Here is a 24590-nt window from a genome sequence, read left to right as displayed (position 1 = left end):
TAACCATTATACTGTGAGGTTGTTTCCAGATGAGATTAGCTTTTGAATTGGTGTGCTCAGTGAGGTAGATTGTCCTCCCCATGAGTGAGCATTAATCTAATCTCTTCACCTTAATTGAACAAGGAGTAGAGAAAGGAGGAATTCACCCCCTTTTTCCTGCCTCACTGCTTGAACTGGGACAGCTTCTCTCATCTTCTTTTGTCTCCAGTCTGAGGTTTACCCCATCTGATACCCTGGTTCTCAGGTCTAAGGCCTGGAATTACAATTACATCATCAGCTTGCAGGTGGCAGATTGTGGGCCCTTTCATCCTCCATAATCACATGAGCTGAATCCTTTTAATAAATATCCTGTATATGCATCTCCTATTGGTTCTGTTCCTTTGGAAAACCCTAATAAAGAGCTTTTGGTCATATCTCCTACCTCCTCTAAACTTTGGCTTCCTCATTTGTAAAGTGAGAAATTTAATATGTGTCTTAGGTAGGTAAGTTTTGATTATGTATAATGAAATAAAAGCCTTATGTAAATAGTGAGTACTCTTGGTGAGAAGATTATAAAGCCCTTGAGGGCAGACCTTTTTCTCACTTCTTTGACTTTAAGAAAAATTCACTGAACAGCTACTGGGCACCAATATTACCCACTAGAGCTGTATACAAAGAAACAGCTCAGTAATTATGAACTTGTATTACTTAAGTACTATGTTTAATACTTGTCTATTCACTAGTACATGGAAAATTCTGGTTCTTTGAAGACATTGTCTGTTTCTATGTTAGATTTCTGAAAGGTAGCTTTCTGGGGTGGCAGCTTGCCTTTGGGTTGACAGTAGTTGGCAGAGGGAGAGGTAGTGATGTGCCCTGTTATGGTTAGAGAACTTTTTTATCAGTAGCTAGGAAGGTGGTGTGACTCGTGACACCATGCAAAAGCCATAACAAATAATTTTGCCTGTTTCTGCTGATGAATATCTGTCACAAAACTCATTAGGTTGTATTTCAAACCTCCTCTAAAGTCTAATTCTCCTCAACTGGGTAATTAGATTTGGTATTATTGAAACTCCACCTAGAAAATCCCACTGCAATTTCTATTTTCAGATCATTGTATTGATATTGCATACATGTGCACACATAATACACACACACGGGGTAATCAAATTACTGAATAGTCACATTAAGGTTTAGATACTTAATCCATGGAAGCTAGTAGTAATTTTGATCTGCAATCATAGTGGGGTGCAGTGGAGAATGAAATATAGGGGGCAAGTAAACATAAGCATGCTTGAGTTTGGGGGGAATATTTCTTTTTTAAACTAATTTTTTATTTTTCAATTACAATTGACATACAATAGTAGTCTCAGGTGTACATTTATATAATTTATGAAGTGATTGCCCCAATAAGTCTAGCACCCATCTGACATGATGCATACTTATTACAACATTACCAGCTATATTCCCTATGCTGTACTTTACTTCCCCATAATTATTCTGTAACTATCAATTGTACTTGTTAATCCTTTCACCTTTCTCACCTACCCCCCCCAGCCTCCTCCCCCCTGGAAACCATCAGTCTGTTCTCTGTATCTATCAGTCTTTTTCTATTTTGTTTGCTCATTTATCTTGTTTTTTAGATTCTGCATGTAAGTGTATTCATATGACATTTGTCTTCCTCTGACTGAATTATTTAACTCAGCACAATACCTTCTAGGTCCATCCATGTTGTCACAATGACAAGATTTCATTCTCTTTTTTAGTGGCTGAGTAACATTCTTTTGTCTATGTACACCATCTCCTCTTTATCCATTTTTCTATCAGTGGACACTTAGGTTCCTTTCATTTCTTGACTGTTATAAATAATGCTGCAGTGAACATAGGGAAAATCATTGAATTGGGAAAAATATTTCCTGGCAGCATCTGCTCCAGAGCCAGTCTTCTATGCGGGCCTTTAGAACTCCTGCCAAGCAATTCGGCAGTGACATCATTAGACATCAGATAATCAGAGGCTGACATCCTACAGGGTCCTCTCATGTACCTGCATTTCTAGAATCCTCTATATGTTTTTAGATAGCATTAAGAGTAGTAGAAATAAGAACAGATAATAGAGAAAGAGCAACATTAGTTGACTAATTCTGTGCCCATGATACTGAACTCAATACAGGGACTTCCTCTGACCTTTAATCTGAGGTCTGACAGTCGGCCAAGCAGGAGATGGATCAGCATGTAAGGACAACTAGAAGTAACCAGATAGTCCAGTAACCTCTAGGAGATAACAAGAGACAGAGTAGGGTCATATAGAGGTGGAGGAAGCCAGAAGAGAAAATTTCTGACCCAAACCTGCATGTGATGAGAGTCAACATACCATCCAACACAACTGGCAAACTATCTACCAAAGGGAGGAGAGACCACTAATGAGTGAGCTAAATTATTAGGTTGAACTATATAAAATTGTCTTTATTGTATTTCAGAAGCAATTAAATTTTGCCAATCTTACGTGGTCCAATCATACATATTATACCTGTATACTTAGCCAAATATATATGTATACATTTATTTATACTCAAGTTCATATATATCTTTTTTCCACATTAACAAATTCTCTTAAGAATAATATCTGAAGGAGATGAAAAAAATAATGGCTTTCCAAACTGACAACAATATTTACAAAGTATTTGCTTTTCCTAGAGGCTTTTCAGTTCAGTTACTTTAAAATTTGGTTATCTTTTCAGATAAGAAAATCGTGTAATCTTTTAGGCACAAGTAGCTTTTTAAGTATTAAGGAATACCTGAATTTGCCATTTTAAAAATAAAATGTACTTTTAAAAATGAATACATTGAAACTGAAGAGCAACCAAAAGGTTCTTTCTTACAGAAGCCAAACTATAGTTAGGAATTGCAAGTTGGCTATTTTCAGCTTCCTCCTCAGCTCATTAGTTTCATGTATAAACTTATCACATACTGATTGGATGACTAGCCAAAAAAGAAACTTAGTAAGAGACCACATTGTTTATTCTCATCCCTGAAGTCAGCTATCCTTGAGAGGTGAATAAACAACAGGTGTTCAAGTGTACAATACAAGTTGACCTTGGTCCTTCAACTTGGTTTCTATCAAGATATTGTACTTGCACACCTGTTTGTGAATATTGCACACACACATGTGTGTATACACACTCATATACATATATAAAGTATGCAAATAAATTTCCTTATACATCTTAGTTAATCTGATAAGTAAATCTTAGTGAATTTTAGAAAAATATCATGATTATAATAAGCAATCATATTATAGAATAAGTATTATAAAAACAAGCATGAAAATAATACAGAAACATATAACTTAGAAAGTCAAAGTGCCTAGTACTCAGTGTTACATCTTTGCTGCTCCACCCCCCAAAATAATCAATGTGAACACTTTGGGGATAGAGCTTGAGTTTCCCTTTCCTCATCTCAGTGTTCCCCTTTCTTCTCAACTACATATTTATTTCTTTTAAGGTCCAACCTCCTCTTAGATAGTCTCTTCACCAGTTTATGACATAATGATCTTTCTCTTCTCTGCACTTTCACTGCTTTGAGTTTGTACTCAAATGTTAATAGTAAAATGCCCTGTGTGGCTCTCTACTTTAGAATTTCCTAAAGTGTTTTCCACAGAACACCAGCATCCCAAGAGATTTTCATATATCTGACTCAACAAATCGTTTCCTCTGTCAAATTCACCTTGGGAAGGCTGGAATGACAGTAACTGGGTTCATCACAGGTCTTCTGAGACTCCTTTAACATCTGTGATGGTGAAGTTCTGGAGAAGATTGTAGCACAGCTTGTTTCCAAAACTTAAATCAAGAAACACTATTCTTACCTACTCACATTTTTGATATCTTAAATGACACCTGCAATTTTTAGAGCCTAGCATAGTAAACATTACATTATTGAAAGCTAGGCACATGTTCTTTATTCCTATTGAGACCTTTGTAGAACCTAGTGTAGTTCTGAAAACATCAATGTACCTAATAAATATTTGTTGATTGCTTCACATGGTTGAAAAAAATAAGAAGGAATAAAAAATACAGTGAAAAATAAATAATATGTGTGCCAAAGGCTCTCACCATTCATTTTCTCATCTACTCATTTATCTTTAGGTAGAAGGATATCTTTTGTTTTAGATGTACATCTTAAAGTCACCCAATGCCATTATATTTCACTATGCTGATCAGAAGTCATTATGGAGGAAGGGTACAGGGACTAGCAATCAAATCTCAGAGAGGAGCTTAAAAAATTTGTTGACTAAAATTTTTGCAGGGCAAGAAATGTGTTTCTATCCTAAAGAAAATACTAAAAAGGGGAAAATAAAATACCCTGAAATTAATACAATTGTTTATGGCAGTTCATTTCTGCTGTGTGAATGTAGCCTAATGAAAAATTTCTAGCTTTGTCCCTGCTGAAATTTTGCTCCATATAGTGTATTGCACAGTAGAAGAAAATATTCTATTGTATATGTATCTCTGTACTCTAGGCACTGTTAGGGTATAGCTTTCTCTGACTGCTTACAAGATATGAAACATCAGTTTTCACTCCTTAACTTCTCAAACTCCCTTCAAAAACAAGTCTTCAATGCATAACTGAGAAAGTTTTATTGAAATCAGCTGTTGGTGGACCCTGCCAAACACCTGTGCCAGTTACTGCATTGTGGAGGAAGTGCTAGACTCCCAGACAGACTCCGTATGGAGTAAATTTTTCTCCAAGCATTTCCTTTGCAACGTTCCCTTGCTCCAAGTGCCTCTCACCTGGATCTGCACAAGATCCAGTCATGGGTTTCATACTAAACACCTTTGAGTTTCTGTTTTCCTAATGACTGTTCAGCTTCAATATTCATATTTTCATGTCATCACAAATATTAATATTTGTCATCACAAATATTAATTTGTGATGACATTAAATATTGCTTCCCCTTTTAAAATGGAAAGCTAAAGTAAAACTTTTGATTCTAAGTTAATTAGAAATATTTGACTTCTATTCGTAAATGTGCTTAAACTAATGAAGGAGAAAAGTAATATGTTTATGTAAGAACAAGAAATTCCCACTGGGCTTGGGATGACATCTCAACATGGCAAAAATGTATTCTCTCCTCTGTAGTTGGTTTTGGGACTTTGTGAATTAGGTTACATTCACAACCAGGCTCTGATGGTTGATGATAAAATGTTGGGTCAATGGCTTCTATGAAATAAAAAACAGAAGAGAATTGATTCTTGTTATTTGTGGTAGTTATATATTTTGCAAAGTTACAGGGAACACTGAATCAAGAGCACTGAACCACTGGTCTTAGGGAAAATATGTGGCTGGACCGTGGTATTTTTCCTGTGAGTCTCTGGCCATGATAGTATTTTCAGCCCTTGAATACATAACCTTGTTTCACGTGTGTTTCTGTTTAGAGACACCTCGTTTAACATGTATTGTTGATTCACTAATATTGACTTCATGGCCAGTAGCACCGTTACTGACGCGATACTGATAGAAGCTTGTCTAACACATCTGTTTTCTTCATGATTCACAGTGCAGCTTTCTCGTGTTTGGGAACACGAGGCAACACAAGGCAGCACTATTCTTGGGGAGCATTTTAAATAATGAGATCATAAGCAAAAAGCACAAAAATGTGAAAAAGTAGCAGTAAATAGACCGTAAAAAGGAGACTGGTTTACAGCACGGAAATGAAAACTAGAAAGCAGAGCATAACCTTGTCCAACCTTAACTGGTAACACGTGCATCAGAAGACGGACTTTTTTGTTGCTTTGCCAATGACCACAAAGTGCCACAAATATTGATTTTCATCTCAAAAATAAATTTTAGTGATTTAGCAAGTTTGTAAGTGTAAAATTTATGAATAATGAGGATTGGCCACATATAAACTGCATATAAATTTCTAAATACATAAATACTTATTTATAATTTCCTCTATGTAACAAGAATAGTTACATAAATTAGGTTATATTACTATGATCAATTCATGTAAAATATGAGCTTAAAATATTTTCTTATATATATGGTATATATGCAGTCAATAAAATATTTATAGTTCACATAAAAATAAAATATTTCTGTACCCTAATACATATTTTCACTGTGGATGAAAGTCTTAGAATCAACAAATACACAGAAATTACAACATGGACAACAATGGCAGCCACAAACACTGTAAGAAACTTGAGTAATGAGGCTTGCTCCTACTATTGATTAGCACAAATCATTTGGCCACGTCCCTACAATAATTCACATATAATGTTGTAAGGGCCATGGAGAGAAGTAAAATGAGCAACTCAGATGAGGCTATCATTCTTAATGTTTCACGGCTTACACTTAACCATCTATCAGGGGACAATTATTATTACTTACTTGATTAATTGAATAACTAAAAAGCTGCCAAAGCAATCCCTTTATGACTTGAGAACTAATGTAAAAGTGGCCAAGACAACATCATTGTAATCTATTTCCATAGATATGCATTCTTCTTAATTTTCCCAAACAATAGATAATTGTGGGAACTTAAATGAGGCACTAACACTCATCATGACCTACTTGACAAGGAATATAAGCCTGCCCTCTTAAAAATAAAAGCTATGATTAGTAGGCATAGCAATCTAAAGGAAGGTTTCAAAGTCAGTGTTTAACATAAAGGTTTCCAACTTTCATTTAAGTAATATATATTTGCTAAATAATACTTCTTTTAGATTTTAGGTATTTTCATACTATTAGAAATGCAGTTGTCAACTGTTTCTCTATAGCATTTAATAGGAAAGAAGAGTCATGTATTAAAAAGATAATAATTTGAATTTCACAAAGACTGTTTGCTCCGTGAAACACTGGAGTTAAAAATATATTAGTTAAATTATATTTTCACTCAAGCTTCATATGGATCATTCACAAATATGAATTCCATATATGCGGCCCCATGTTTGCACTGTGGTCAAGCAAAGAGGGTTCTCCCCAGCTCCATCTCCATGCTAACTTTCAGCTTTTCAAGTAACAAAATTAAGGAGCCCTTCTAAAATATTTCACCTCAGGTCTGCAGTTTAAACCAGTATCACTGACTCCAAAGGAAACTGACTCCAAAATGTCTAAAATTACCTCGTTATTTAAACTCAACCAGCTACACAATGTTTTTTCTTTTATAAATATGTCAGTTAACCATTTTTGAGTAATATGTATAATGTTTGAGCTTATACACATTAGAATTTGGTTGAAACTTAGTTTTTTCCTCAGAAATGTGTGAGAGAGAAATCTCATCACTTTAGAAGAAAAAAGAATTAATAATATCTTTAGAACAAATTGAAGTCCTCAGGTAACAAAACTTGTAAATGCAAGGTAGCTATTGATTGTAGTTGGGAATTACATAGTAACCAGCTTAAAGTCTTTTTAAAAATTTAATTACATATTTTATAGATCTGAAAGGATGTCAAACATGTGACAAAGAATCCACAGTTTTAAAAAAAAACCCTTGAAACATGAGGGTCATTGGGTAGATGCATACAATAATTAATTGGAAAAAGAATAAAACAGTGAACAACAGAAGAGATATTTTGGGAATGAATGATAGTTTCTTAATATACAAAACTCTCAGGAAGGCTTCCATTTTCAGACGTAACTGGTTCTAGACTAGTCTGCCCATTTTAAACAACTGTAAAACTGCAAAACCATATGCAGCAACTGTTTCCAGTTGCTTGAGAATGGTACCACAGATCTGTAGTCCATTAAAAAGGAAAACCTGACATCTATGGCTGTCACACACACCAGACCTGGTCTCTTGGTTCTCCTCTGTCAACCACCATTCTCCATATGTACAGTTCTCCAGGGTGGGGGCATCTCTCCATTTTTGTGCTTATTTGGCACCTCCGCTCAAGTTTGTGTCTAAAATACTTTCTCCCGGCACCTCAGCCCATCCAAAATTCCACCAACTCCACCTTCTCCAGCCACTCCGCTGCACTTGGCCTTGATATCACCCCCCTGAGCCTTGCGCAGTTTGGCACATGATCATATACTGTTGTAGGTTGTTATCTAACTTTTTATTTACATCAGTTTTGACCACAAGTTGGGGAAGGTCACCATCAAATTTTACATGTTTTTTTCAGCTTACTAAATTGTATCAGCTTTTAAAGTGATTGTTAATTAGATTGTTAATGTAGCTAATTAATAAGGATAGTCACTTTTTTGTTTTAAATGATGATAATACATTTACAAGTAACTTATCTGAAGGCATTGACTTAGAATATTGAGAGAAACATTTAAATAGATATTAAAAGGTAAGAAAATAAAGGGAATAGGGAAGTCTGATAAACATTTTTACAAATTGACATCACAGGTATTTTAAAGATTGTCTTAATGGCCTACCATTAAAATTTGATCATTTGTGCTAGTGGCCAGGTGGTCTGATGTCTGTAGGTTCACTCGGGCACCTACTCTACCCCTCCCTCAAGGTCTCAGTCTCACGTTGGTAATTCCCACTGCGTGATGGGCTCAGATGTCGTAATGCCTGTGGAAGGACAGTGTTGTCCTTCTGCTTTCATTGCAATCCCAGTCTATCTCAGATAAAACAGCACACACAAAACACTGTGCATCAAAGCATTTCTTTCTGTGTTGGCCCACGGCTGGGCAGGTTTTCAAAAATCCTCAGCAGTACAAAGTCACTTCATACTATATTTGTTTTACAGTGTTAGATGAAAAGAGCTATTGCTGTAAGTTTAGTTAAAAAATTAAACGCACTCAATATACTTCCCATACTGTTTGTGCTTGGGAATGTAATTTCTGTAATTGGACATATTTGAATTGCATTGGGAATTTCCTAGATCCTCAAATTTATAAATAAACTTTTATTCACTGTAATTTTAGTCTGGGTTTCTCTGAAGCAATTTAAAAAACGACAAGATAGTCATTATATATTATAAGCTCTGCAATGAGAAAATGTGATTTATTCATTCCCCCCCATTTGGGACCAAGGACTTTTGTTTTCTTAACATTTCTGAATCTCAGGGATGACCAGTGTGTTATATAACCAAACTAATAGTATTTGCTACCTTTAAGATTCATGTATGCTGTACTAAACTATGTCACCTAAATTATTTTTATGGAATACTTAATTGGTAAAACCATTCTGGAACAAGGGTGTGTGTTGAACATCTTTGTAGATAATTTATATAAATGCTATTTCCTAAAAATATGGAAACCTGAATTTTAATTAAGAATGTTGTTCCTTAGAGAGTTCCTTGGAGTTCCTTAACTCCAGCAACTTAGAAGCATCTTCCTTTTTTTGCCCAAATAAGAAACCTTGTGTTAATTTGATGCATATAAATGAAATAGCAAATATGAAACAACAAAAATGAGAGCCAAAAAGCCCTGGGCAATATTCCCAGTCACAGCATCTAGAATTCTAGCTCTGATTTGCAGGATCATTATTGTCCAGTCCCAGCCTGAAAGCTAAATGCATTTTATTCTACTTATTGATGCAGGCTCTGCCTCGTAACAACACCAGAGATTACTAAACTCATTTTCTCCTGCAAAAAATCTGATTTAAAGTTCACATTTTCAAAACAGAAAGCCAAAAATACTGGCTGGTTGGTAACATCCTAAGTATGAAAACGTAACTAAGAAGAATAGAGGAGAAAAGAGAAGAATAAACACCTGCTGCGCCCTCCTTTTCACTTTTATGGCAGTGAACAGGGAGTGCATGTTCAGATTTCCATGAAGTCTTATACTTATTGTTGTTATTAGTAAAATGGGTCCTGGTTGTGATACAAGAACATTAACGTCCCTGTATAATGTGGTACTAATAGATGGTGCCCACGTTTCCCTGCTTGCAGATAATGTACAGCACTTTGAAAATGGAAGAAATTATGTTCCTATTGTGCCAATTAGGGCAACCCTCCAGTGAACGCCAATGGAATTATTACCTGATTCTTGACTTTAGTGTAAGGCCTGTTCACCATCAGCTAAACATATATTCCTTGTGTATCTCATACATGAAGACTCAAATATTTTTAATAATTTGTTGTACCTTAATATATCAGCATAAAAAATCTGAATTCCCTATCACATTGTTTGATATAGAGATAATGTTTGAATTTAAGAGCTTACGGACAGATGTCTAATTTGAAGTGAGAACCCAGAAAGTAAGCATGCTTTTGATGGAGGAGAGTGCTCTGTTTGTGCCCACGGGTATGTTAGGAGGGAGTGTAGAATGGATTTTTGGAGCTAGACGGACTGAATATTATACCTCACATATAAAACATCTGTGAAACTGTTCATAAGTTGAATACAATAGCAGTTTTGTGCTTCTACTAACTATATGTTGTGGGTAGCTTATTTGAGATGATCTTTATTCTCAATACTATAATTCCATAAAAATCAACCACTTTTCTTTCCAACTGGTAAGCCTGGAATGGGGGTGAGGAGGCTATGACATTGAGTGCCTCATCTGCCTGTTTGCTTTATAGTAGATTCAAATTGTCCTCTTGTAACGGGTAATTGGAAGCTCCATGAGGGAACCATATCCATAATACACTCTTCTTATTTTAAAATATTTTTTTAATTTAATTATTGTTCAAGTACAGTTCTCTGTTTTTTACTCCCATCCCAGTCCACCCCCCCAGCGCTCCCCACCTCCCTCCCATTTCCACCCCTGTTAGTTTTTGTCCATGTGTCCTTCATACTTGTTCCTAATATACTCTTCTGCTTTCAAGAATCCATTGACTAGTGCTTGCTTCAGTGGCATCCATACTAAAATTGGATGATACAGGGAAGATTAGTATTGCCCCTGCACAAGGATGACATGCAAAGTCCTGAAGCATTCCAATTAAAATAAGAAAGAATCCATTGGCTAAATTGGATGCCTTTTATTTATTTATTTATGAGGAAAGAAATGGAGCACCTATTATGTGCCAGTTACTTACTGTATTAAGGACTGGGTACATGTCAACTTAAAAGGCAGAGAAGGCCCTAAGGAATCTAGTAAAACAATGTAGTCATTCATTCTCAAAGAAGGCTCAGAATTTTCCTTTTTCACAATCTGTGAGGCTTAGCTTTCAAGAATGATTGATAGAAAACACTGTAATGACCGGGATGGGGAAAATGAGAATGTGGATGAAATCTCTTCCTGGAGAGCTCTGTAATAAGCCTTTCTCTCAGATTTGCTGTGGCCAATCATGTTATTAAATCAAGTGCATAAACAATATGGACACTAGGGACTAATACTTATGAAATGAACCTTCCTTAAGCTCTTGATACCATGGAGCAGAATGGCTGTGACATTTAAAAATGTCCTCATAAGCATTTCAATGCTGAAACAAGAATTGGTTAGAAATGGACATACACAGGGAGAGCATCCGGACCAGTGGTTCTCCATTCTGGTCCACATCAGAATCATCTGAGGAGTGTTTAAAAAATATTCATGTTCCTGTTTCAACCAACGATGAAAGCAGTTTGGAAGCCCTGGGGGTGCGTCTTGGGTATTGGGATTTAAAAAGATTTTTATAGACGTACAGCCAGTGTTGATATCTACTGCTCTAGGTCTACCCTCACTCATCTCAAAGACCAGAAGGCCCAGGTCCACTGGCTAAGTGATGAGCTGAGCTGAGCTGAGCCTGCAAACTAGTTTCTGTACAATGTACTACAATAGGTCTAAACATCGATGCTCCAAACATCTGATTTCATCTATGCTGACTTTTTGATAAAGATTATATTTATTTATTTTTAGAGAGAAGGAGAGGGAGGGAAATGGGGAGGGAGAGAAGCATTGATATGAGGCGCTGCCTCTCATAGGCACTCCAAGTGGGGACCGAACCTGGGATCCAGGCATGTGCCTAGACTGGGGATCCAACAAGCAACCTTTTGCTTTGCAGGATGGCGTCCAACCACCTGAACCACACCAGTTAGGGTTACCCATACTGACTTTTGAGGAACCTTTCAATAGTCTGCCAATAGTAACTCTAAACATTCAGAACCTTTGACTCACAGAGTTTTAAGATGTCAAAAGCTCATCCTGAAGGGAGAGGGAGGAAAGCCAAAATTTTGGGAGTTCAACCTTCCCAGCTTCTCTCCTGGAATCTGACAGTATCAGCAATGTAATTATGAAGCTGCTAAATGACTTGTCCTGGTTTGGATCTCTTCTCTGATTACTGACTTGCTGTGTGGCTTTGAGCATTCTCTCTGAGCTTGGGTGTTTTCTTTAATATGTAAAGTGAAGACATTGACACTGGGCTGCTCCCAAGTATTACATGAAACGATGACTGCAGTAACAGAGCTAGCACAAAGAAGCAGTCTGAGCACATCTCAACGTGAAGTGTGTGTTCAAAATTCATTAGTTTATTCCCTTCTCTTTTAGTTGACAGCAAAGGAAAAGTTTCTATCAAATGGTGACAGAATTATAGGCTAAAGAACTTAGCACTTTAAAAAGTTTAAATTTGGCCTGATTGTGAGAACAATTGGTTTTGCATAGTAGCTTTAAAAATAGAACCTTAGAAGACCCATTTTTTTGTACTTTGGGCACTACAGTGCTTTCAAAGTATAAAATGCAAAATAATTCAGTTTCAAGGTTGCTAACATCTTGAGACACTATTCAAGAACCAGGTCCTAATTCCTTCTATATCAACCTGCACCCCATACCCAAGAAACCCAACCAATATAGCATAGATGAAATCACCTGGAGTAAACATCTTGTTTATATTAGAGGCACAAAATCCCTACTTGTAGTTATAATAGACTAGAGTGATCATGCATTTTGGCAACACTGAAAGCAATTAAAAACGATTTAAAGGGCAAAAGGACATTACCAGAAATGCAATATGTCAAAGTAATCTAGTTGTTCCATTTTATTTAATCAAAGCTCTGAATTTGACTTTTTGCATTAAGTTTAAAGAAGTGTAAAACGAACAATACTGAACGCCTTTGGATGATTTATTCATGTTCTGCCATAATGTTTATGTATCCAACTTAAATTTAAATTTCATGATTACTTAGACTACACAATGATTAGAATGGACCAGCGGGTTCACTTTAGGAGGGATTGTTGTGAGTGATTACGTTACATGTTAAAAATAAAGGAATGAAAAATCATGGAACAATTGCCTGTGATAATAGCCCAAACTAATGTTTAGATCTGTCCTTGTCCTTGACTCATCGCCAATTTTCCACGATGCTACTGACTTAACTGCTTTTGAAGAAATCTGCCAAAAGCCTTCTCCTATTTGTAGGAAGAAAAAAAAAGGGAGACCTTTTCCATGAGCTAAGGACGAATTTCAAGTTAACAGGATACAGACACAAAGGTAGCAACAGCAGACAAGACTGGGAAACTGTAAGACTATGAATCTGTGCACACACGCAGAGTGTAGGGGCCCCGAGTCCCTCACGGCCAATACTGATGTTTGCGCTTCCTTTCAAGGATCATGTGCTCATTAAACAGATGTTAGACAATTTAACCACACATACGGAATCAACCATTTAAAAAGCTTACTGTGCTAAGTTTGCCTGGGGAAGGGCTATGTGTTTAGAAAAACACATCGGTTATTGTCTCATGCTTTCAACTTAAATCCCTGCTCCTTTTTGCTATAGAGTGACATTTTCTATAACTGATGATAGATTAAAAAACAATAGCTTATGCTAAGTTTACTGGAAATGAGAGTTTCATCAACACACACACACACACACACACACACACACACACACACCCCTTGAAAAATCTTTAGAGAATACAATTATGCTCTACCTAATTCTTTGTTTATCAAAGTATAACAGTGTTGATAAGCTTCCCTGAAGTGGATACACTAGAATGCTTCCTTAGTTATCTCAAATTGTTTTCTGCAGGATTATTTTGTACTTATTTGTACTCATTCTTCACCATTTACCTCCCCGCCCGAAAGCCTCCTGCTGTTCCTCTTTCTCCACTCTGCCCTCCCTGTTTGCTCTTTGACACAGCCCTGAAGCCAGACAAGTCTGGGTGTGAAGCGCTTGATTTTTCAGGTAAGCCTGGTGAACAAAGGTTTACAGTTGGAGCCACAAGCTTGGCGTGGTCTTAGGGAATCTCGTACTGTGTCACCTATAAGGAAGCTGCATAAAGTATTTGAAGATGACCCCAGAGACAACATATTCTTACTTGGCTGTACTGAGGTCTGCCAAAAAAAAACCCCAAAAAACAAACCCTTGAATAATTGCCAAGAACTTTTAACTTTAGTGGCCAGAGCCTTTTGTGGACTTGGTTTTGTTACTGCTCTTTGTTGGTGGATGGTCATTATGACTGAAGTCTCATAAATTTTCTCCAGGGAAACATTTCAGCCCCAGAATGATGAGATAAAGAGTGAAGACTGTGGTCAAATACGGACTGTGCTTTCTTCTCCAGCCATCTGCATTTTCTCACCACAATTCTTTACTTTTCTTACATTTTTACTTTTAAATTTTTGTTTACTTTTGTTTTGAATAGAGAATACATTCTCATGCTTTAAAAGCCAAAACTCTGTAACAGGTGTACATTGAGGAAGTCTCATTCCACCCCTGACTCTGTGTGCCCTGCTCCTGCCTCTACAGATAACCACAGAACTCTCCATTTGTCTCTCTCACTGTACTGGGAAGAGAAGGATGGCTAAATCTCTAGAAATGTATTCATGGAGAAAAAGCCGGGACTTGAATTTGCATAACAATCATGCCCTTGTTTACCGAGTTTTTCCTGGTAACCTCCCATAACTGGCTTTCCTTCCACTCCCAATGTCTTCTTTTGTGATTAGCTGGAGATAGTATTTAAGGCAATGTCTCGAGCCATTTAGGGAAATTACTCAGTTTTCCTGAGTGTCCTCCAGGTACATACATTAAAGTTTTGTTTGTTTTTCCCCTGTTTATTTGTCTTTTATTAGGGGGGGTGTTTCAGTTACGAACCTAGAAGGGTTGAGAGAAAACTATTTTCCTCCCCTAGAAAGTTAAATATTTTTGTTGTGTTTCCAATTTTGAGATGATTTTATACCAGTATAAAATATTTTCTTTAGAAAATTGTGGAGTGCTTATTGAAACAGTGACAAGATACAGATTCTAGAGTCCTGTGATTTAGAACTGCAGAGGTTCTGAGCTGTGTATAAGAAGTGTACAATGTTAGGTCTTAAAGTGGCTTTAGCAGCATGTCTAATAAAATTCCTTTTCAGTGATGGAAATGACTGGGCATCTCAGAAGGACAACCTCCTATGTTGGGAACCTTACACCTGGCTTCTAGCTAAAAACATTGCATTGATTACAGGAACCTGTGCGCTCCACAAAGCCAATCGGCTACAGGTAAATGAGGTGTGCATGCGCTCCCCAAGCCAATCGGCTACAGGTACATGAGGTGTGCATGCGCTCCCCAAGCCAATCGGCTACAGGCACATGAGGTGTCCACGAGTACCAGTTGCACCCAAGTAATCAATAAGCGGGCCCTTCTTTGTCTCAAGCTAGCCAATAGCAAGCAACCTAATCTCCTTCCTCTCCCTCCCCCCTATATATATACCCAGTTCGGAAAAATAAAGTTTGCAGCTTGATCAGAATCTTTTGTCTTGCTGCCATTCTTCGCGCCTCTTGTCCCCCCAACTCATTTGTTCTAGGTAGGTGGTCGAGCCCCAGTTGACTGCTCCGCGGGCCGGACAACCTCCTAGACCAAATAAACAGTAAAGTTGCTGGCACAAATAGGAGAGAGAGAGTATCCTGGATGTTTGTGTTTGCTCTGCGTGTCTAGGCTTATGTGCACATGCGTGTTTTTTTGGGAACATTTTTTTTTTCGAAGTCAAACTTTGAAGTTGAATTCTTTATGTGACACTGCAACTATCCTCATTTAATAATACTAATCTCACTCAATCCTTCCTCTTTGCTTCCATTGCACCACCTACCCTTCTAATTTACTTCTACTTGGCAAACTTAGAATGGCCACTTTTTCCACACGGACAAATTGTTCTTAAGTAATGATCTCAGCTGTCAGGCACAAACACTATCCTTTCATATCTAACCACAGCTATACAAGCCAAACTATTTAATTTCAGAGACATGATACCCATTTTATTTAGTGAAATGTTAACTACTTTTCCATCAAGTTCCTTCATTTCTCTTTTAATTTAGTAAATTTGGATAGAATATGAAATTCAGAGTATATTTCTTCTATGCTCTTCAGGAATGAGATCATCTTCTTCATGTATTAAAACTAATTTTTGCCCTTTGTTCTAGGTACATAATCCTCATCCCTGAAAGGTATTTGTTCTTTGGGATGTTCTATGGGAAATGGCTGTGGATTAAGATATAAGAACACTATCACCAAATAAAAAGTGAGCCAAGGTATACATGTTGTTTTCATGATTACTGCTAGGTTACATATCTTAGTGGAGGGCAGAGGTTCTGGCACTAGCAAGCTAAGGGGTTAAATTAAGGAAGAATAATTTTTGGGAAAAGAAGTTCTGAGAAAAAGGAGAGAATTGAACATTTTAATCATGGGTTAGAACACCGAATATACCCCCTCTGTATGGAAGATACTCAAATTTTCACTATTCTTTTTTCTTCAGGATTTGGGGAGAAATAGAGGGAACTGGAAATCAGGCTCAAAGTTTTCAGGGAAACAATCTACATTTGCAGATCTAAGAAGCAGTAATAGAAAAGGCTACAGAAGAAGAGCTTTAAGGTCTTGAAACCAGATATCTAATCTAATATCAGTAGAAACTTCATTTCACATGATCTTTTGTAGAGTGTAGAAGGTTCCATTTGGATGATTAATCCTGATGACATCCTAAGAGGCAAAAAGAATTACTATTTGGATTCTGCCTTCTGTGGTATGGTCTTCCTCCAGGTCATGAAAGCCTACCCTTTGAATTCAAGATGAACCATGCCAGACTGGGATTGTTCTACTACACCAGCCCTTGGAACACACCCCTCCCCCAAGCCCCTCTGACACACACACAGCTGTGGCCCAACTGTCTTCGTCAGTGTGGTCATCATTGTGGCCATTGCCGCAGCAGGCACGAGTGTCTTAGTCATTGCGGTGGCCAGGTGAATGCAGGGCACAGCAGCTGCCTCCCCCACTGAGTGAGGCAGTGAGGCAGCTGAGAGAAGCGCCGTGCTTCCTGTGACTCATGAATGGAGACCCTGCCGTCTGTGTATTACCAACCAGTTGGGCTTTTCTTTCATGCATCATGCAAGTTGGCAATAATCAGTGAATATTTTGTCTGAATTATGGACAACAATTTTAGTTTCTTTCTCGGGAAGCGATAGCCGCATCCACTCCATTCAGTGATACTCGACTGAGTCCTGATGCCAAGCAAGCCAATCGATATAAAAGATGATAAAATTCTGGATGACAGATAATCTTTTAATCAGTTTGTTTACCAAAACTAGCCACCAGTGGCACATCAAAAGAAAGTGATATTGGCTACTCTATCAGTTTCTAATGCAAACAACTATCAAGACAGACATTTAAAACAAGCAATAAGAGGTTCAAATTCAAGTGGCCCTTGTTTTAGTCTTGGCTATTCTTGATTTTTAGTGATTTGGCTTACCAGGATAGTTGCTGAAAAAAATATTCAAAAGAAATTTCTGTGATATTTCATATACTAACTCTGCTTCTAAAAAACAAAAGAAAATTTCTTGCATCACCTTTGGGAATTTAAAAAAGGTAAAAAGTTTTAATAGATTCTTCAGGATAAAAACAACTTCATTGTTTTTGAATAAAAAACATTTGAGAGGGTAGAGTGTTTGGATAAAAAGAAGTCTTGTTCTTTCTTCACAATTGAATACGAAATTAAGTTGACAATCATTATTTTTCCAAATAAATTTAGTTTACTGGCGGAGGGAGAATGATCAAGTAAATATTACTTTTGCTTCCCAGTGTAACTTGGGTGAGAGCAGCAGCTAGACTTATTCCTATCGTAATTTATGGAAAAGAATTGCAAGAATGATTTATTAATATTGAAGAAATGTCCAATTCATAGTGCATTGAGCACAGATGTCAAAATTGAATATGATAAAATTGAAGTATATGTAAAAATAAGTGCAATAAGAATACTTTGAAAGTTATACCATTGTAATTAAATATTTTTCTGTTCAGCTTGTAATACTAAACACTGTAATAGGCATAGAGCATATAGACTCAACAATATCTTACATTTGCTAATGTCGATGTTCCATAATCAGTTTTAAAGAAACAGGAGAGACATAAAAGCACAGGGTATTTACACCTGTCCTTGCCCATCTCCTCAATCAGAAGGCTCTGTTCCAACATGGTGGATCCAAGTGTCTTGCTTCACTTTACATGGCTGGCAATGCTGTTTGCAACATGTAATTCTATCCTGTACCCTTGGATTCCAGACCATGAAAAACAAGTGCCACAATAGCTCTGAGAGAGCAAACAATACTTCCACTATCCATATTTCCTATGAGATAGCATAGGCAGAAGATTTGTCTAATATTGTAGAGACTTAACATTAAATGTAAGCCAGGGCTCAACTTTTGCACCTGGAATGCCCATTTTCGAGGGCCAAGGACTTGTGTCTGTGTTTTGCTTTAATTTTAATGAGTTAAAAATATAAGTGTTCCTTTCTGTTTTTCTTGAGTCAATGTAAGTAAACATGAACACTGCCAACCGAGAAACAATTTTGATCTAATAACAATACTAACCATAAGAGAGTAAAGAAAATTAAGTGGAGAGGGGAGTAGAGATTTTAGTGAAATTGTCTGTGTTTTGTTTGCTACTTAACACTTCTTTTGGTCCATGTTATCTATCATCCTCTCCTATGGAATTTCAAGAAGATAAATTTAACTTTGAGTTATTGAAATAGTCACATAAAATCTTCATCTTCTCTTGATAAACTCAAGCTCTTTTAGGGCTTTCTTTATGAATCTACTTAAGAAAAACCAAAATGAACTGTAGACATGGGTTAATCTATTAGTATAACTAGTAACCTAAATGCTAAAATATAGACAATAACTTAAGGGAATATTTTTCATAAATATAAAAACATATGTTGCTTTACTTGGGGATAGATTTAACTTTAAGATAACTGGCAACCTTAGTAACTGGCGAGGGTAAAAGATAGACAATCTCCACTTTCTCTTTTCCCATAATATATACCTTGAGAGGAAAAATTGGTACTGACCCTAAGTCTGTGAAAAAGAATGATCCATTCCATGGGAGAAAGGAAGCCAGAACCTAATAAAACACTGCGTATATGTCACAGAAGATATTTGCTCATTCTGCATGGGGAGACAGCCAGAAGATTCAGAACAAGTTCTTCTCATGATTCTTAACTATGAAGTGTGGTCATGACAGGTCAGCTGAATTTATAAGCCAGCTGGTTTTCGAAAAGTCTTGGTTATTTGTGTAGTCAGTCTTTTATTTTCTTTTTAAAATCTCATAGGAATGAGCTCAGGGAATGTTAACAAACTTCCTTGTATTTGTAATATTGTTTATCAAAGTTCAGTTCAGCAATTATTTTAAAATTAAATATCTGCCACCATAAAATTTGATTTTGAGATGGTGGGGAAATCTGAGAATTGCTTTTTAAACTGATGGGGTGCTACATTAATCGATTTTTTTGGTGTTCTGGGAAAACCACAGTAAGTTGGTACCTCTTAATAACATTGTACAACTGGGCCACTAAGACTTTCCTGAAGTTTTTTTTTCAATGTTTTTTAAACATATTTTTACTGTATCTAAATTGTACAGAAGCCAACATTCTAGTTAAAACCTTATATTGTAAAACAAAATGAACTATAAGCTATCCCTGTGTAACTTATCTGTGTAACTTTCCACATATATCTGTCCTCCATGATGGCAACAATATCTCTTACTATTTAACATTTGACAGAGTAAATGTGGTCATTATAGATAGATTGATAGACTGCTAGACAGGGGCCTCTTTAAAGATCAATCATAATTTTGGCTTCTTCCACTGTAATCAAAACAGCCTGGTACTGGCATAAAAACAGGCACATAGACCAATGGAACAGAACAGAGAGCCCAGAAATCAAACCAACTCTCTACAGTCAATTAATATTTGACAAAGGGGGCAGTAACATAAAATGGAGTAAAGATAGCCTCTTCAGCAAATGGTGTTGGGAGAACTAGACAACTACGTGCAAAAAAAAATGAAACTTGAGCACCAACTTACACCATACACCAAAATAAATTCAAGGTGGATGAAAGACTTAAATATAAGCCGTGACACCATTAAAGTCCTAGAGGAGAACATTGGCAAGAAAATCTCAGATATTCCACGCAGCAACATTTTTACCGATATGTCCCCTAGAGCAAGGAATATAAAGGAAAGAATAAACAAATGGGATCTCATCAAAATAAAAAGCTTCTGCACGGCTAAAGAAAACAGTATTAAATTAACAAGACAACTAACTGTATGGGAAAACATATTTGCCAATGATACCTCAGACAAAGGTTTAATCTCCAAAATGTACAAAGAACTTACACGACTCCACTCTAGGAAGACATCTAACCCAATTAAAAAATGGGAAAAGGACTTGAACAGACACTTCTCCAAAGAGAACATACAGAATATCCAGAGACACATGAAGAGATGCTCAATATTGTTAGCTATCAGAGAGATGCAAATTAAAACCACAATGAGATACCACTTTACACCGGTCAGGATGGCTATCATAAACAAAGCAACAAACAACAAATGTTGGAGAGGTTGTGGGGAAAAGGGGTCCTTAGTTCACTGTTGGTGGGATTGCAGACTGGTACAACCATTATGGAAAACAGTATGGAATTTTCTCAGAAAAATAAAAATCGACCTGCCTTTTGACCCAGCAATTCCACTGCTAGGATTATATCCCAAGAATCCTAAAACATCAATTTCAAAGAACCTATGCACCACAATGTTCATAGCAGCACAATTCACAATAGCCAAGAGTTGGAAGCAACCTAGGTGCCCGTCAGTAAATGAATGGATCAAAAAATTGGGGTACATATACACAATGGAATTCTATGCAGCAGAGAGAAAGAAGGAGCTACTACCCTTTGCAACAACATGGATGGAACTGGAAAGCATTATGCTGAGTGAAATAGGCCAGGCATTGAAGGACAAATACCATATGATCTCACCTTTGACAGGAAGCTAAAGAATAAAACAAACAAGCAAACAGAATAAAAACAAAGACACTGAAATAGAGAACAAGTGGGCAGTGACCAGAGGGGAGAGGGAAGGGAATTTAAGGGGAAAAATGGGGAGGGATTTTGAAGAACAAGTATGAAAGACACAGGGATGAGGACTGTGGGGGGGGGATGGGAGGGAGGTGGGAAGACGGGGCGGGGGGGTGCTGGGATGGGAGAAATAGACAAAAAAATGTACCTGAAAAATAATTAAATAAAAATAAAAAAAAGAACTATTAAAAAAATAATTTTGGCTTTTTGAAGTACAGAAGGAAAAACAGATAACGTTTCTGGATGTGATGCAATTCTACCTTAGATTTTACACTAAGTGTAAGAGACCTTTCACTGGTGTTTCCTTAGAGACACTCCACTGGCTTTCGGTGTCCTAAATCAGTGCACAATAGGCTTATGACCTATCAAGAATGCAAGAACTTTTTAAAATCTCAGCCATATTTACCAGTCCAAACCTTGCCCTTTTTCTGTATCATAAATATTATTTGGTGATGATAATGACTTTAGATGCTCCAAGCTTTCACTCCTGACTTAGGGTCATGAGAATAAATTGGAAACCACCTGACCTCAGATTTGCAGTGTGAAACAACCCCTATTTCTCATTCAAAGCTCAGGAGAAACAGCATGTCTAGTGGGATATATTTATTAGTTTTTACATGAGGGCAAAATTTTACTTTTTTCTCTGAACATTGCCGTTATTAATTATGACCCATTAGAACCTACTACAAGGCCCTGGCAGCTCTCTAATACAAGTGCAGTTAATTGAGGTTCAAAGGCTATTGTGAAAATAAGTCATCTCTAAAGATATTCAATGTCACTAATCATCAGAGAAATGCAAATTAAAATCACAGTTAGATAGCATCTCACACCTGTCAGAATGGCTGTCATCAGTAAATGAACAAACAAGTGCTGGTGAGGATGTGGAGAAAGGGGAACCCTTTTGCACCAATGGTGGGAATGCAGCCTGGTACAGCCATTGTGTAAAGCAGTATAGAAATACCTCAAACATTAAAAATGGATCAGACTTTTGACCCACTAATTCCACTTCTGTGAATATATCCAAAGAAACCCCAAACACAAATTTGAAAGAACATATGCCCCCTAAGTTTGCTGCAGAATTATTTACAATAGCTAAGATTGGAAAGTCACCCAAGGGCCCATAAATGGATGAGTGGACAAAAAGGCCGTGATACCACTTAGTATTCCATTGTGATACAATGGAATACTACTCAGCCATAACAAAAGAAGGAAATCCTACCCTTTGTGACAGCATGGATGAACCTGGACAGCATTATGCTAAGTGAAATAAGCCAGTCAGAGAAAGACAAATAACTTATGATTTCACTTATTTGTGGGCTCTAACAAACAAAATAAACCAACAAGCAAAATAGAAACAGACTCACAGATACAGAGAACAGACTGACAGCTGTCAGAGGGGAGGGGAATTGGGGGGCTGGGTAAAAATGGTGAAGCGATTAAGCAAAAGAAACAAAGACATAGACACAGACAACAAGGTGGTGATTACCAGAGGGAAAGCGAGTAAAGGAGGTAGAAGAGTGTAAAGGTATAAATGGTGATGGAAGGAGACTTGACTTTGGGTGGTGAACACAATACAATATACAGATGATGCATTATGTAATTATACATTTGAAACCTGTATAATTTTATTAAGCAATGTTACCCCAATGAATTTAATAAAAAAATTCAAATATGCAGCATTTTATCTGAAAAGTATAACTGATATACAATTATTGTAAATCAGTTGTGGGTGGCTACTAATTCAATTGTTTTGATAAACTGTTTTTGGTAAAAAGCATATCAAGATGGTTCTTCACACTAATATTAATATAAAAATAGAATCTATAAAAGGCAGTTCAGAACAGCTTTCTGTTTTGAACCATGTTGGTTTGATAACTACACATCTGCAGGATCTCTGTTCAAGTAACTTGCTGGGTTCCATGGACTATGTTATACGACATGGCTGGTGGGGTCCTTGTCCTGCTGCCTCAGTGAACTTGGGCCAGACACATGGCTTTCCTCAATTTCTATTTTCACGTGGTCAAATGTGCTTGCTTCCAGATTTGTTGTGAGAGTTAAATGAGATTATGCATGTGACATTTGTGGGTGGTCAATATAAACAAGTTTCCTTTCTCTCCTGCCATTTCCTAAGAGGAGCCCACCAGAACTGCAGAAGAAAAGAAACACTTGCGCTGCCGCTTAAGTTTTAGGAGATTAAATCTTCTATAAGCTCGGTAATTTCTCCTTAAATAATAAAGAGGCTCAAAAAGTATCTTGAAAAATAACATTACAATAATGAGTTGTTTTTCTTTGTCTAGTAAAAGAATATAATCTGATATGAAGCTTTCACTAATGTAATCACTTCACATAATATTGATCGTAGCAGAATATGAAAAAACATTTAAAAGGCATAACTGCAAGAGAAAACAACATAAGGGAATAAATTCAGTGGTTGAAGTCTGTTCTCAGGAACTTAAAATCCTCAGCTCCTGTTTTGGACCTCTTATGGCTTTTTCCATGCAGTGACCAGGAGAGTGGGTTGACTGGTAAGGCGTCCACTCCTGGGCCAGTGGAGAAAAACACAGCCAGCACATTGTTTCCCTACGGGCTTTGTTTATGGATGCAGTTCTCAGAGGTCCCGAAATGCCTTTTCTCAAGTGTGTGGGTGAAGGCTGGTGACACAGAGGACTGTGGCCTGTGTAATGCATCACCTTGCTAATGTCCCAGATGCTCAACCAGGGAAGATTTCATGTGAGTTGTGGCACTGTTTCCCAGGATTAAAGGTTCAAGTTGGAATTGAGTCAATGGCAAAATAGTTCACTAGGAAGTAAGCTCCGTGATAGCCAGGACCTGGTCAATTTGGTTCTCTGCTCTCTAATAGTTCCTGGAATAATGCCAGGCATATAGTAGGTGCCTTATTTTACAAGTGTTTGTAGAAAAAAAAGGAATAAAAAGTTTTAAAAAAGTTAACCTTGATTGCTTCATACCTTGGTATATAAAATCATGAAAACCAAAAATGTGTGATGCTTTTAGTTTCTGTTGACCCCAAAATAACCCTACTATAAATCCCACAAAACATAGCTAAATATGGTGTAAAAAGAAAATTTTAGTGAAATGTTAAATATTTATTGCAGTAGGAGACATCATATAGAAAAATACGGTTTATAATTTTTATAAACCAATAATAATTACTGCTCATTGAATATTACTAGAACCATATAATGGTCAAAGTGCTTTAGGTATATAATCTCATTTAAGCCTGATATTGATGGGTGCACTTGGCAATGTAGGGTTGTGGTTGAGGAGAGACTTTGGGTCTCAGCACCCTTATGTCAAAATTCAGACTTTGGCCTTTAGTTGTCTCTGGACAAGTTGTTTTACTTCTTGGTTTCTCAGTTTTCTTATCTATGACAAAGGGAAACAGTGCTTGCCTCATACAGTTGTA

The 24590-nt window shown here is 36.9% G+C and overlaps 1 protein-coding gene and 1 non-coding gene across 4 annotated transcripts in view; one reads left to right on the top strand and one right to left on the bottom strand.

Annotated features, from left to right (window-relative positions):
- The window catches only part of KCNQ5 (potassium voltage-gated channel subfamily Q member 5), a 505983-nt gene that overhangs the window by 189633 nt on the left and 291760 nt on the right, over positions 1-24590 (bottom strand). The gene's annotated exons all lie outside the window — the stretch shown is intronic.
- Positions 10717-10822, top strand: LOC119050946 (U6 spliceosomal RNA). The gene has a single exon (XR_005082841.2). It is a non-coding gene; the product is annotated as a U6 spliceosomal RNA (small nuclear RNA).

The sequence above is a fragment of the Artibeus jamaicensis genome, unplaced genomic scaffold (assembly GCF_021234435.1).
Source record: "Artibeus jamaicensis isolate MK-2021 breed Jamaican fruit bat unplaced genomic scaffold, CSHL_Jam_final contig_1127, whole genome shotgun sequence".
Taxonomy (NCBI): domain Eukaryota; kingdom Metazoa; phylum Chordata; class Mammalia; order Chiroptera; family Phyllostomidae; genus Artibeus; species Artibeus jamaicensis.
Note: the sequence above shows the minus strand (reverse complement) of the source record. Positions and strands in the feature narration are given on the sequence as shown.